Genomic DNA, 13,531 nt, shown 5'->3' on the forward strand with positions numbered 1-13,531 from the left:
CTGACCCGCGACAAGGAGGAGAAAGGGATCGTTGCCGGGCAGCGCTTAGGCACCTCCGCCTCCGGCGGTGGTCCCTCAGCGGGTCTCAAGCTGGAGACATTCGCCGCCAACAATCCCTTTCTCCTCCATGTCGTGGTTCATGTTCTTGAGGGAGTCAAAGCCAAAGTTCCTTCCCCCCAATTCATTCTCAACCTTGGCTGAGATAACCCCCAATACGAGTCTCGTTGTAGAAATACCAGAGACGAGAGTCCGACAGAACGGTTATCCAAATAATAAGGAAGTGTACAACACTTGCGTTACAGTCCTGGAGCTCTATATCTAAATAATATCATATAATACATAGAAATCTATATAATTTAATACATATTATCACGGCCAAAAAGCTGTGTGCGCCTCCAGACGATATTATGAATCACAAACGACTTTGTCGGGTTCTGCGACGTCTCTGGTTCTTCCACTTTCACATCAACCTGAAGTCGACTGAACCGGGCACTGCCTGCTGCCGGCTGCCCGCTGCCGGGCGATGGTGCCTCGCGGCAACCGGCGGCATGTCGCAGTTCATGTACTTCAGCCAGTCAAAGCCAAAGTTCCTTTCCCCCAATTCCTTCTCAACCATGGCTCAGATAACCCCCACAACAGTCTCGTTGTGGAAATACAAGACACGTCAAAGAACCGACAAGAAACACTTGCGTTACAGTGTGTGTATTCACACACACGCGTTACAGTACACACACACACACACACACACACACACACACACACACACACACACACACACACACACACACACACACACACACACACACACACACACACACACACACACACACACACACACACACACACACACACGTGGTGCTCGCACGGTCGAGTCTCATTGGCGGGCCAACGTCTCTGGGCGGGCCAGGCAGAGTAAGGGGAGGAGCTGAGATTCCTGATGACGTCATGAATACAGACATTCCAAATCAGCGCACTTGAGCCTCCGTTTTTTCAAAGGCGAGCAGAACAGCTCATGCTCGTTTTACACCAAACGCAAGTTTTAGCCATTGGGGGACCATAGGCAGGCTAGGGGAACTCATATTTATGTTAGAAAACCTCATAAAGTGAGATTTTCATGTCATGGGACCTTTAAAGTGCATCATCCAAACATAAGCATAATAGAGGAAAAATATTAGCTTACCTTCTGGTCCCACAGCTCTGAAGCCTCATAAGTGATGCTCTGGAAGGCTGCTTCTCTCTCCTCCTCACTGAGAAAGGGCAGAGTCTTGAACCTTGCATCCAAAGCAGATGCAGTGTGGAGGACCTGCTGCACATCCTCGTAGCGCTGCGCTAGCTCCCTGGCCATCGTTCCCTTCATCTCTCTAAGTAAACCCGCGTCTTCTTCGGTGTTACTGTAATGCAACAGCAACTTTGCTCTGAGTGGAGCGATGACCGACAGAGTGGGTTGCTTCTCTTCACACATTGTGGTGGCGGTTTTGACAGGTCCAAGGAGCTTTACGATGTCTTCTGCGGCAGTGATGTCCCCTTCACTGAGTGTTTGAATGTCATGTGCCCCTTTCCGGAGTTTCCTGTCCAGGAGTGAAGCACACACAGCAGCCTGCTGCTCCAAAAAACGCTCAAGCATATCAAATGAGCTATTCCAACGTGTGCTCACGTCTTGTTTCAGCTTGTGTTGTGCTATTCCAAGCAACCCTTGCTTTTCCTTGAGCAGTGCCGTTGCTACCGTGCTCCGGTGGAAAAAGGTGACAACTCGCCTCACTCGGCCCAGAAGACGAGATGCGCCGACACATTTCAGGCCTCTTTGTGTGGCCAAATTAATCGTGTGGCCGAAACACTTGATGTGTGGCGACATGTTTGCCTCTGCTCTGGCTACCGTCATATTACTGGCGTTATCCGTGACAAGTGCAGGTTTTTGGTCACGGATATTCCACTCAACACATGCCTCTCTCAACACTGCTGCAAGATTTGCCCCCGTGTGTGAGTCATTTAGAACCCGAGTCTGAAGGACAAAGTTCTTCAGCTGCCAGTCGGTGTCGATGTGGTGGCTGGTCACAGTGACATAGGCTTCTGTAGTACATGAGGTCCAACCGTCGGTAGTCAGCGCGACTCGGTTCGCTGTCATCAGCTCACTTTTAACGGCCTCTTTGACTTGCGCGTACAGCTTTGGTATGCACGTTTCACTGAAAAACTGCCGGGATGGGATGGTGTATTTCGGTTCCAGAGTATTAACTAGCTCACGAAAGCCGGCGTTCTCGGTGACGCTGTACGGTCTCATGTCTTTACATATGAAATATGCAATGGCACCTGTGATGCTCTTCGCTCGGTTGGAGTTGTGGTTCAGCTTATGTGGAAATAAAATGGTCAGGCTTGTAGACGTTGACGACGCCGAGCTGCCACCGCTTGCTTCCTTGCTTGATTCCTTGCTTGATTCGATACCGTGTTTCTTCAGGAGGTGGACAGACAGGTTGGTGGTGTTTCCTGAATATTTTAATTCGGACCGGCACTTTTTACACACAGCATGCGACTTGTCCATTGCCCCATCTTTTCTTCGAAATCCGAAGAATTTCCACACAGCAGATTTGTTCCCGAGAGGAGAGAAAATGTCATCGGAATCTCGGTTGCTGGAATTCGCCGAGATGCTACTAGCTAAACATAAACCAGCCATCATCCCGCCGACACTACTGCTTGCTGTCGCTGCTTTAAGCCGTTTAACCGTTGAACGCATACGCGCGCGAAGCGGCTCTGCGCGGGCGGAAATAGTGTCACAAGCACCCGCGCAAGGACATTGTCAAAATAAAAGCATATAATACATCGATGTGCATCGATGTTTGGGCGTTGCATCGATGCAGTTGGATCGTTCGCCAATCAATCGATTGATCGATCTACATCGATGGATCGTTACACCCCTACCTACCTAGTGTAATAAGTGTAAATGTATCATACCTATTATTCATAAAACTAATTCTGTGTGTGTGTTGGTTATGATGGAGCCTTGTTTCATCCTGCAAACTGGTTAAGTCTCCTCTAAAACCACGTCAGTTGCGAGATTAGACTAACACGCACAAAATACGCCCTCTAGTGTCTGATGTGAATTTCTCTGAAGACACAGCAATTGAGATCAAGGTAAAATGCAGTTGCAGGTTAAACCACAAGTACATATGACACAGCAATGGAGTTTAAGACGTCACGTGACTTCTTGCATCACCAACGAGTTTAAACCCGTGTTAAACTCTAAAAAGTGGCTAAGCTAGCGACAGAGCAATCGGCCCAGTAAATTCACGAGAAGCAACCACGTCCCAGTTAGTTATCTCATGTTTTTCCATCAGTTCTTCTGTCACCCTTCGAATCCTCGCAGAAAGTTGCATATGTAGCTTTCAGTGTTTCAATCAGTGATATACAGTCTGTCACCCAAAGTGTCGAGCTCTGCAGGCCCTTGGTGGCAAAATCGCTGTTTTCAAAAGTCACAAGTTGCATCTGCTGCCGGAGCTGCTCTGCTTTTATTTTCATTTTGTCCACTGGTTTCGGAAAAGCCAGCCAGAGCCTCCAGTAATACATCAAGCAACTGCAATATCTTATGCACTGACCCCGATTTTGAACTCCACCTGGTGTCACATGAGCGCTCCAGCTCCATAGCCTGCCGGTTGGGATGCATTTCCTTTTGTATCTCCATCAAGCGAGAGCGCCGGTGGGTCCCGGTAAAACAGCTGTAATATATTAACAATGTCCAAAAATGTGCTCACATGTCTGAACGCATTAGCAGCGGTGCAAAGCACTAAGTTAAGCCGGTGCGAGTGGCAGTGTACATAGATGGCTTTTGGAAATGTTTCTTTCAAAATAACCTGAACCCCTCCCCTGTGCCCCGACATGACCGATGCTCCATCGAAACAGAACCCGACACAGAGAGCAGGATCCAATTCTAGTGGTTCAAGCACCTCCAGAATTTTCTCAGATATTCCTTTTGCGGAAAAGTCTGCGGTCGCAACAAAACCCACTGCCCGCTCTTTGACACCTCCGTGAAGGAATCGCACACACACAGCAACCAGCTCACGTTTAGCTAAGTCAGGGGTGTCAAACGTACGGCCCGCGGGCCGGATCAGAACGGGTTTAATCCGGGTTTAATCCGGCCCGCGAGATGATTTTGTGAAGTACAGTATTGTAAAAAAAAAAAAAATTATAAAGAAAATTATAATTTTTTTTATAAAAATCCTTCCTAGCATTACATGAATTGCATTGACTGGCACTGATTAATTTGTTGTACATTGAACTACTGGACAATTGTGTGTAACTGGAAGTCGCTTTGGAATGTAACGTAAAATGATCTGCTATTTTTCAATGAAAGAAACTGCTGTTCTTAATGTGTCCACTAGAAGTCGCAATAGCAATTATGTTAAGCAAGCAAACTTTATACCGGGGCTGAGCAGGGAGCAAGTATAAACAGGTAGTGCAGCTAGCCCGGAGCTACCTTGTCGTTCTGCCTTATACTTCCAACATTATGCGCTTTGGCACTCTCATTGCCCCAAAATGTCTCTGTCAAAAAGACGAAAAGTGGACACAGTGCAGAGTTTTCCAAGAAAAATGGTCATCGTCCTTTTTATTCACGGAAGTAAATGGGAAACCCGTGTTTGGTGTGCTCACAGCATGTTTAATTTTACATAATTATGCCATACTTTTACCGGTCCGGCCCACTTGGGAATAGATTTTCCTCCATGTGGCCCCTGAGCTAAAATGAGTTTGACACCCCTGGTTTAGTTTGTGCAAAAGCATGCGACTTCCTTGATTCGTGTTTGTCGCAGGCCTCTCTGAGACGTTTCCAGTTCCTGTAGCCATCTCTGATAGAAGTAAACTGCGTGCTGCATATCCGTAAAATGCCTACACGCCCTGCAAACACGCGACTGTCCCGCTCTTTGCTGTATTCCATCCATTTGAATTGCTCATACCACCTTATGTTAATGAGCGTGATTTCCCACTTATGACAGTAGCTGGAAATGTTGCCAGCTTTGGTTGAGTGGCGGGTTCCTCCAGGGCAGAGATCCGATGGAGTCCCGCCGACGGTTGTCTCTCTGGATGCCAGTGGCGGTGGGGTGGCGGCTGCGGCTGTATGCTTACATTTAGGGATGGGCCGATCCCTAAATAGATAGTCGATTCTATCGACGATAGATGGATTCCATCGTCGATCGTCTCAAGTTGCCGATAAAAAGGCGATCGTTTTTTTTTTATAATTAATTTATAATTTTTCTATTTTTTATTTTTTTTAAAAACAGCGCTGTGGTAGCTATTTTTACAACTTAAAAAGCCCTGCAAATTGTAATTGAAATGAACTGGCACAGGTGGAAAACATACTATGTAACGCTGACCTGCCGTATTCACTCACTGCTGCCAGAGGAGAGGGGAGGGGCTCGAAACCTACCGGTCTGCTTGCACGGCGAAATGACATCACACCCCGCTGCACCATTTCCGGATCACAACTGTGGTACATGAGCTGTGTTCGAAATTGTTCCCTATTCACTCACTCACTATTCCCTATAGTGTTCATGATATAGTGCACTACATAGGGAACGAACAAACTACGCTGAACATTTCTAAACGTCATTTGCGTCAGTAAATACGCCGGTTATTTGTGCGACGCAGACAGATGCGCCCACATCATGTAAACAAACCGGGCACTCTCGAGGAAAGCTGGAGGTTGCATTGATGTTGAATGTTACATTTCCTTGAACAAGGTTTTTCTTATTAATTTTGAATGTTACATTTTCTATGTTAATTCCCAAATAAATTGTTGACATTTCGAAACGAAAGCCGGAGACTCCATCATTAAATGTATTAGTTTTCGCGGTTTTTCAGCTTTTTCTTCTCCTCCGGAAAAACACGACCACATTGCATTGTGGTATACGGGAGTAACACGTAGGGAACATATGTACACTCAAATTTTGGGTATTTCAAGTGCACTATATAGTGCATGAAATTTCATTAGTGAGAATCGAACAACACCACAAAATGGCGAGCACCATATATAGTGCACTATATCCGTGATAGGGAACGATTTCGAGCACAGCTACACTAAAAAAAACAACTCATTGGATGAACTCAATTAAATTGTGGGCAGGATTTCCATCCAATAAATATATGTTACCCCAACCTAAAACAAGTCCATCGATTCAATACAATGTATTTGAGTTCATCTACCAATTTTTTTTTAAATTGGTCCAGCTTAAACTAAATTCATCTATCTAATGAAATTAGATTGAGTTACCACTACATATTTGTAACAAAGAGAGGTAAACAAAAGTTATTTTATTAAAGTAGTTAAAATAAATTGTGTTTGTTCAACCTAAAAATATATCTAATATCGCAGATGTCTATGCTGTCGATTAAGAACAATGGCAAATATAGGTGCAGGGGCGAGTGCTGAGAGTCGACTTGTGCACACGAGAGCTGAGACACATTTAAAGTGATTTTTTTTTTTAAGATAATCTCATTTTGTGTGCAATTTCTCTTCTATGTTGCTGTTTTCACATTCAGCTATCTGTTGTGTTTAACTGTCATTTTAACTTTGAGCATCCCAGCCTCAATCTGAAAATATTCTAGTAATGAATTCATAAATACAAAATGTCCCTTTTTCCAGATGGGTCTTATCTAACATTCTATCATTTGGAGTCAAGTCTTTTTTGATTTGGGTGAGCCCATATCAACAAAACAAAAAAAGGCTTGAAATGTGTTGGATTATTTGTATTGAACTAAATTTTACTTAAAAGAAATTCCAAGACATAATTTTTAAGATGCACATGTATTAAAGGAGTAGTGTGATGAAACGAAATAGAGGTACATCTTTGTGCATGTTATCAGATTTGACCAGCCTCACAGTTCGTCTGCAGCGACACTCCACAGTGTGCAAAGAATCTATTCAAACTTAATTTTTGAAATATATGGAGGATATGTTTGTGGAAACGGACCATGATGCAACTATAACAAATATATTTTTATGACATTGAATGCAGACATAATGTGTGCATTAGAAATACTTAAATAATTACTTAAAAATATTTAAGTAATTATAATACTTAAATATTTATATGTATATTGAGAAAAATTTTACTGAAACAATCTCAGTTGTCATTTACATATAAATCGCAAAGTACATGTTTATATTGCAACTCATCTGATTCATTAGTAGTGTGGGGAAGTAGGTGTGAACACCGCTATGTACTACACGGGAAACGGAAACTTACCAGGTATTCTTTGAAGAGGGAGTCGGGATCTTCATTGAGATATATTATCAGGCTTTTAAGGACACACTCCCTCCTGGTTTCGATGTCGTCACGCTAAAACACAAGCCACAAAATAGGAGGACACTTAGCCAAATACAGGTGCAATGGTGGAACAAGAAGTAGAGCAGGTTATTGAAGAGCAAATGCTTGTTTGTCAAGAGCCTACTATGATACCACTACCCCACAAATGCACTTACACTTGCTTTACAAGGTGGTTGGCTATTGGCGCGTATCAATAAATACCCACACTACCAAAATTACATTTTGTTGAATGCTTGTCCATATTATTGCAATGAAGTACTATCTTAATATTTATCAAGTATTTCTAAATGAGCAACTACTGTATAAACAATAAGATCCTAAATCGCCAGAATCCTTTTTATCTTCTGTCCGTTCACACCTCCTTGGCTCTCAAAGATTAGGAAGAGTTTCTCAGAGAAGTGGTCCAGCTGGGCCAGGAACTTTGTTTGCAGAGGTTTTGTTGTGATCCACAGGAACTCTTCATTCACCTTGAGAATATTTTGAGAAGTAAAAATAAATGGCCATTAATTGATTGATTGTTATAAATCACTCTCAGACAGGCATGTGGGGCTATCACCAAATTATAATTAAAATGTTACAGCCACATATTACCGTGCCATAAAAAGTCAACAAGAAACTAATTTGAGTTTGTTCGTCTCACCCCTGCATACAAATGTACTGATGTACTTACTCCACTTTCCTGGAACAGGGCTGGCCATCTGTCTTTGAAGTCGCCAATCATTGGCCTCTCCTCCACAATGTTGAGGCGTCTATGTGAGAAGGTTTTCTCAATTTTTGCATTTATCACCACTTCATTGTCACGCTTTTTCAGTTCTGATAATAAAGCAATTCTCTCCCTCTCCAAGCTTTCTGCAGTTTCACCTTTTGGGTGCAGAGGTATGTAGTTCACTTCAGCCTTTCTTGTTTTTTTTTATGTTGGCTGCAGCTTTGTCCTTGCCTTTTCTTTTGTGCTTCAAAGAGTTCACACGTATTTCAGGATGTCCCAGTCGCCCCAGTTTTATTCGATAGTTTTGCACTTTATACTTCAGCGATTGTTTCCAACCCCAAAAACCCGTCCTGGATCCCAGCTGTCCCAAACAAGGATGAGCCCTTGTCAAAGCTTCTGCTACCTCCTCACACTGATAGTCTTTAGGGTATATTGTGTACTTCATAATTTCTTCAGCTAGGCCATCAAGAATGATTGATTTCAGCTTTGGGCCAGGGTCGTGCCATTCGTCTCAAACTCTGCATTCTTCTGCTGTAGTTCATATTCAGCCTCGAATGTAAACTTAGGGACAACAAAAATCCTAGGCCAGGAGGATAATCCTGAGAACTGAACTTCTGGGGATGAGCATGGTGTTGACGTGTACATGGTATCGTCACTGCAGGATGACTCTAAGGACAAAAGTGTTTTTTGAAGATCTGGGACAGTGGAACTTGAGGTTCAACCAGGTAAGTGTAAATGGTATAATGTAACATAGGGCTCCTCAGGTTCCAGGATTGCAGTGCATATTACTTTCACTGTGCTTTTGTTTAGAATTTCTGAAACTGAACCGAGGTTCATTTAGATCGTGATTTCGATTTACAGCTCGATACATATCTGTACATTACTTCAGATTTGAACATATTCTATTTTACTATTTTGTGTATTTTTTAAGGCGAAATTTCAAAGGTCCCTCAGTTACAAGGTGTTTTTTGGGAGAGACATGCTGAATAAATACATCATGTTTTCAAACTCAAAAAATAATCATGATTTCAATATTGACCAAAATAATCGTGGTTATGATTTTTCCCATAATCAAGCAGCCCTACAAGTGTGCTATATTTCAGAGGTTTCCAAGACTCAGTGTTCAGACAGGTTTAGACAGTGGCACTAACCTTTGACAATGACAAATCTTTTCAGAGTTACCATGCGCAAACCTCCGACCATATACTCCACAAGGGGATATGGGTCTTCCAAGTTACCAAGCTCAATGAGGCCAACCTCTGTAGTGGTTGAAGCAGAAAGTTAAAATGCACCAAAATGTTCCCTATACCAGGCACATTCTTCCTTTACAAGAAAACACAACTGCTCTTTAAAGAGATACTTCTCCGGTGGGAATATGAAGGTTTTATGAATTAAATAATTCAATGTATTATAAATGTGAAAAAAAAAATTGAAATCGGTTCATCCTAGCCTGAAAAAAGGCAGAAAGAGTGTTTTCATGGTCTCTCTGGCTCAAAGTAAGAAAAACTCCAACTACCACAGTGCATTGCGCTCGCTGCCCCGCCCACCTGTCGGTCTCCCATCCCCCTCATTCCCCCTCAGTACGCGAGCTCCCGCCCCCTCTCATTCCTTATTGGTGGAAAAATTTGCCACCTAAAGTGTGTTGTAGTCCTCGGCCCTTCTAGCGGGACAAGAGGTTTCTCCCGAAATGACGTCAAACGCGGCATTTGACGTCATTTCGGGAGAAAATTAGATGAGAAAAAATGGGCCAAGGGGAGACTGGTTTAGACTGATATTTATTTATATATTTATTTATATTACAATAGCGATTTTATAATGATAGAACGCCGGTTCTAAATGGGTGAAGTATCCCTTTAAGAATGCACAGTTGACTGATCTTGTGAAATGCAGGCAGTCCATCTGCAGATCCATGTACAATATGCATCCCCTCACTGTAATGTATACCTCTGCAGGACACATTCTTTGCCACATTAATCTCAGTCGTATCTGGGTATCTCTGCTTCAGTACAGACACAACTCCCTCATTAAGGATATCAACGGGTATACGTGAGACATCTGTGACCTCCAAGGAGGACCTCTTAAGAATGGAGGAATGAGTGTGATAGGAGAGCATGAACTGGTGTTTAATAGCTAGTGAACAAGGTATGTTCTTAAAGCAGTTTGAATGGTGGGCAACTTGTTTAAAGAAGCTATGTTTAGCCTCAAATCTCATCGTCCACAGTGAAATTAGAGCTCCGAAGCAACGTATCATATGAGGATAGTGCTCTAGGTAGTGATGTTTTGGAAGGAGTTTAACATGTGGAAAGAGTTCAAGATAGCGCTGTCTGTGATCGAAGATTTTGACCTCTAAGGCCCCGTTTACACGAAGGGAAAACGCAGATATTTCCACGCGGTTTGGCCTCTCATTTACACGAAAACACAGTTTTTGTCACAGAAAACGATCATTTCTAAAAACTCCGCCCAAAGTGGAGATTTCTGAAAACGCTGGGTATATGTTGTTGTGTCAATGGGGGGAAACAGGGTTTTAGGTTCTGAAGCGTCACATTATGCGCCAGGAAATGCTTAACGTCATATGAGCGCCCTATGTTTACAGTTTGTTTGTTACAGGAAGACGCTTGTGTTATTCGTTGTTGTTGATTCTGCGGATTCTGATTGGCTTGCATGGCTTTAATTGCGCTCGACAGCGTATTTATGCGTTTTGATGTAAACGACAACTATTTTGAAAATGATGTTGTGTGCACAATGTTATTTTTGAAAACGGAGGGGGGGAAATATTCGTTTCTATAAATACCCTGCTACGTATAAACGTGGCCTAAATATGCAACTGTCTCTTCCGTGTGAACAGGTGCCACAACCAACTCAACTATGTCCTTCAGATGAAGAATTACCTGCCATGCTGGCTCATTTTCTGGCACAATTTGTCCAATAATGAATGGAAGCAGTCTCAGTACATTCCAATTTTCGTGTGCATTGCCACCTATACTGTTGCGTGAAGTGAAAGACTGTGGTATAGCATGGGGGCGATTCGTTTTGTCCCCCCATTTGTACGGAAATGTCTGGCTCAATGTGTTGAGGTGATTGAAAGTAAAATATTTTTTGGAGATCAACACAGAAATACAGCGAGCAAGTTCCACTGGCACAACACCTTCAAAGAGATCATGTAAAACGGATAACCAGTGCTAACATTAAAATGTGAAAGGTGCTTGGTTAAAACACACTGTCTTTTGACACCATGGCAGATGGTTTCACTCTCCTGAGCTGACTGGACATGAACATCATGGACATCTCTGGTTCGAAGTTGAAAAGCACCCGACTTGACACCTTTTAGTCTGAAATTCTGATTTGTCTCCTGTACAAAACCTGCAGACTGACCCGCTAGAAAAACTCTCAACGAATCCACCTATCCCATGGGCTCCAAGATTGTCGGCTATTACACACTGTACAGAACCTTTAACAAACTGGCCCAGCTGAGAAAGAAAAACACTGTTCTGCTCTAATGTCTTCAACTCTTGCAAGAGAGGCTCAAACACTTTGTCATACCCATAGACTTTTAAATCATCCGATTTGCACAGAAGAGCTAAATAGATCGAAGTGAGTCTTGAGGTGGAACCTGGTGGCAAATTACCCAAAACCCATTAGACAGCGCAAAGTTTGTGCTTCTTCCGAGATGTGCCAAGTGGATTGCAAATTTCAAAATCATCAACGTAAAGATTTAATGCTATTCTTAAACCTTCACTGGACAGAAAAGGATTTTGTTTAAAGTACGGACCATCTCTTGCAGTTCTGTATTCTTGGAAACTAGCTAATATCTGGTCTTGCGTATTCTGAATTTTGAGATGTTCAGACACGTCTTCATGGGAGAGCAACTGCTGCAAAGACTGTAAAAGAGGGATGTACTGAAATGACCTATTTCTCTGAGCATCTAGGATATACTCAACTGGTTGTATAACACCAAAATGAGAGATATAAAAATGTGTACGTTTATATGCAGTTGCTAGAGGGCCATCCTTTGCAATCGCTAAGGCCAACGGATTAGTTTTGCATAAAACCGCAGCAAGCTCGTCAGCTACTGACTCTTCAACTGGCAGTTTATAACTGTGAACTACATCAAGAACAGTAGCTTTTGTGACAGGTACAGCTAGTTTACTTAAGATGAAGTGAAGCTCAGAAAGGACCTCATCAACAACCGCCTTTGGAATATGAATAATATTTTCCAACTTCAACAAAATACGAGCAGTTTTTTCCTCAATAACATGTGGCAGGTGTAACTCTGCAGCCTTGCCAGAAGTTAAAGTCATGTTCGGGATTTATGCCCTCAGAACCAGTTGGCACATCTTCTGAATTGTCTGACTGATCTAACTGAGTGTTTGTATCGAGGACATTAGCTTTAAAGTCTTTTAGTGAATACTGGTTGTGTTTCCTGTTTTTGTGTGTATTGAATGTACTATAAATGTTTGTTTGAAATGTGCATTCTCGAAACACACATGGAATGGTTTCATAATGCCTGAGATGTACATTTATGTGTTGAAAAAAATCTCTCACTGTTGAGAGTCCTTTCCATGAGCACACATGACATTTAAATGCATGTCCTTCTGCTGCATTTAAAGGTTGCTGATTAGGATGATTTTTAAGTGTGATTTAATAGTTTACTCCACGTATTAAATGTACATGGGCAATCTGTGTGTTGACAGGGATCTATGACTACCTCGAAAATGCCCATGTGCCTGCCTAAAATGCTGCAGCAATAAGTACCTGGTAGCTAACTCCAAACTGCACTCCTTACACGTCCACATTCATAATCCTGTAGAGAAAAATAAAAACATAAAAACAAATGACAATAAAATAAGCTTGTGTCATCAATTAACAATCAGTTCATAACTTACTATCACTAAGAGGTTGCCAAAGGTAGCTTGGTAAGATTGGAAAAACTGCAAATAAGAGGGGTAAATCATGACAGCATGTCAAACACATTTATTCTGTTTTTTTAAGTAAATATTATATCATGTGCATTAGGAACAGGATATATGTTTAACAACACTTTGTTATTTGTGTTTGATATTTTTCAAAAATATTGTCACTCATGTATAAAATCTTGCAAATGAATGAATGAATGAATGATTTATTTCAAATATGCAACAACAAAACAACAATAATAATGCATCAACAGGAGTCAGCCCTAGTGACTCCTGCACTGATAATGCCGCCAAGCATTCTATATAAAAAGATGCTACAACATATTTGAAAAGGGGTGGGAAGAAGTAAAAACTTGTTCAATCCCACCCTACTTCTTTAAACAATATTAACGGGTCAGAAATCAAAATCAAAACTCAAACTCAAAACTACCTGTTTCCTTCAGACTCATTTCTCATTTTCATGATAACAAATGGATGTATCAACACTTGCGTATCTGTACACCATACAGATACACATAGATACACACAAGCGTACAACACTTGCATTTCTGTACTCCATACCAATACACATACACACAACCGTACACACGAACACTTGCATATCT

This window comes from Gadus macrocephalus, chromosome 17, assembly GCF_031168955.1.
Source record: "Gadus macrocephalus chromosome 17, ASM3116895v1".
In the NCBI taxonomy this organism is placed as follows: Eukaryota; Metazoa; Chordata; class Actinopteri; order Gadiformes; family Gadidae; genus Gadus; species Gadus macrocephalus.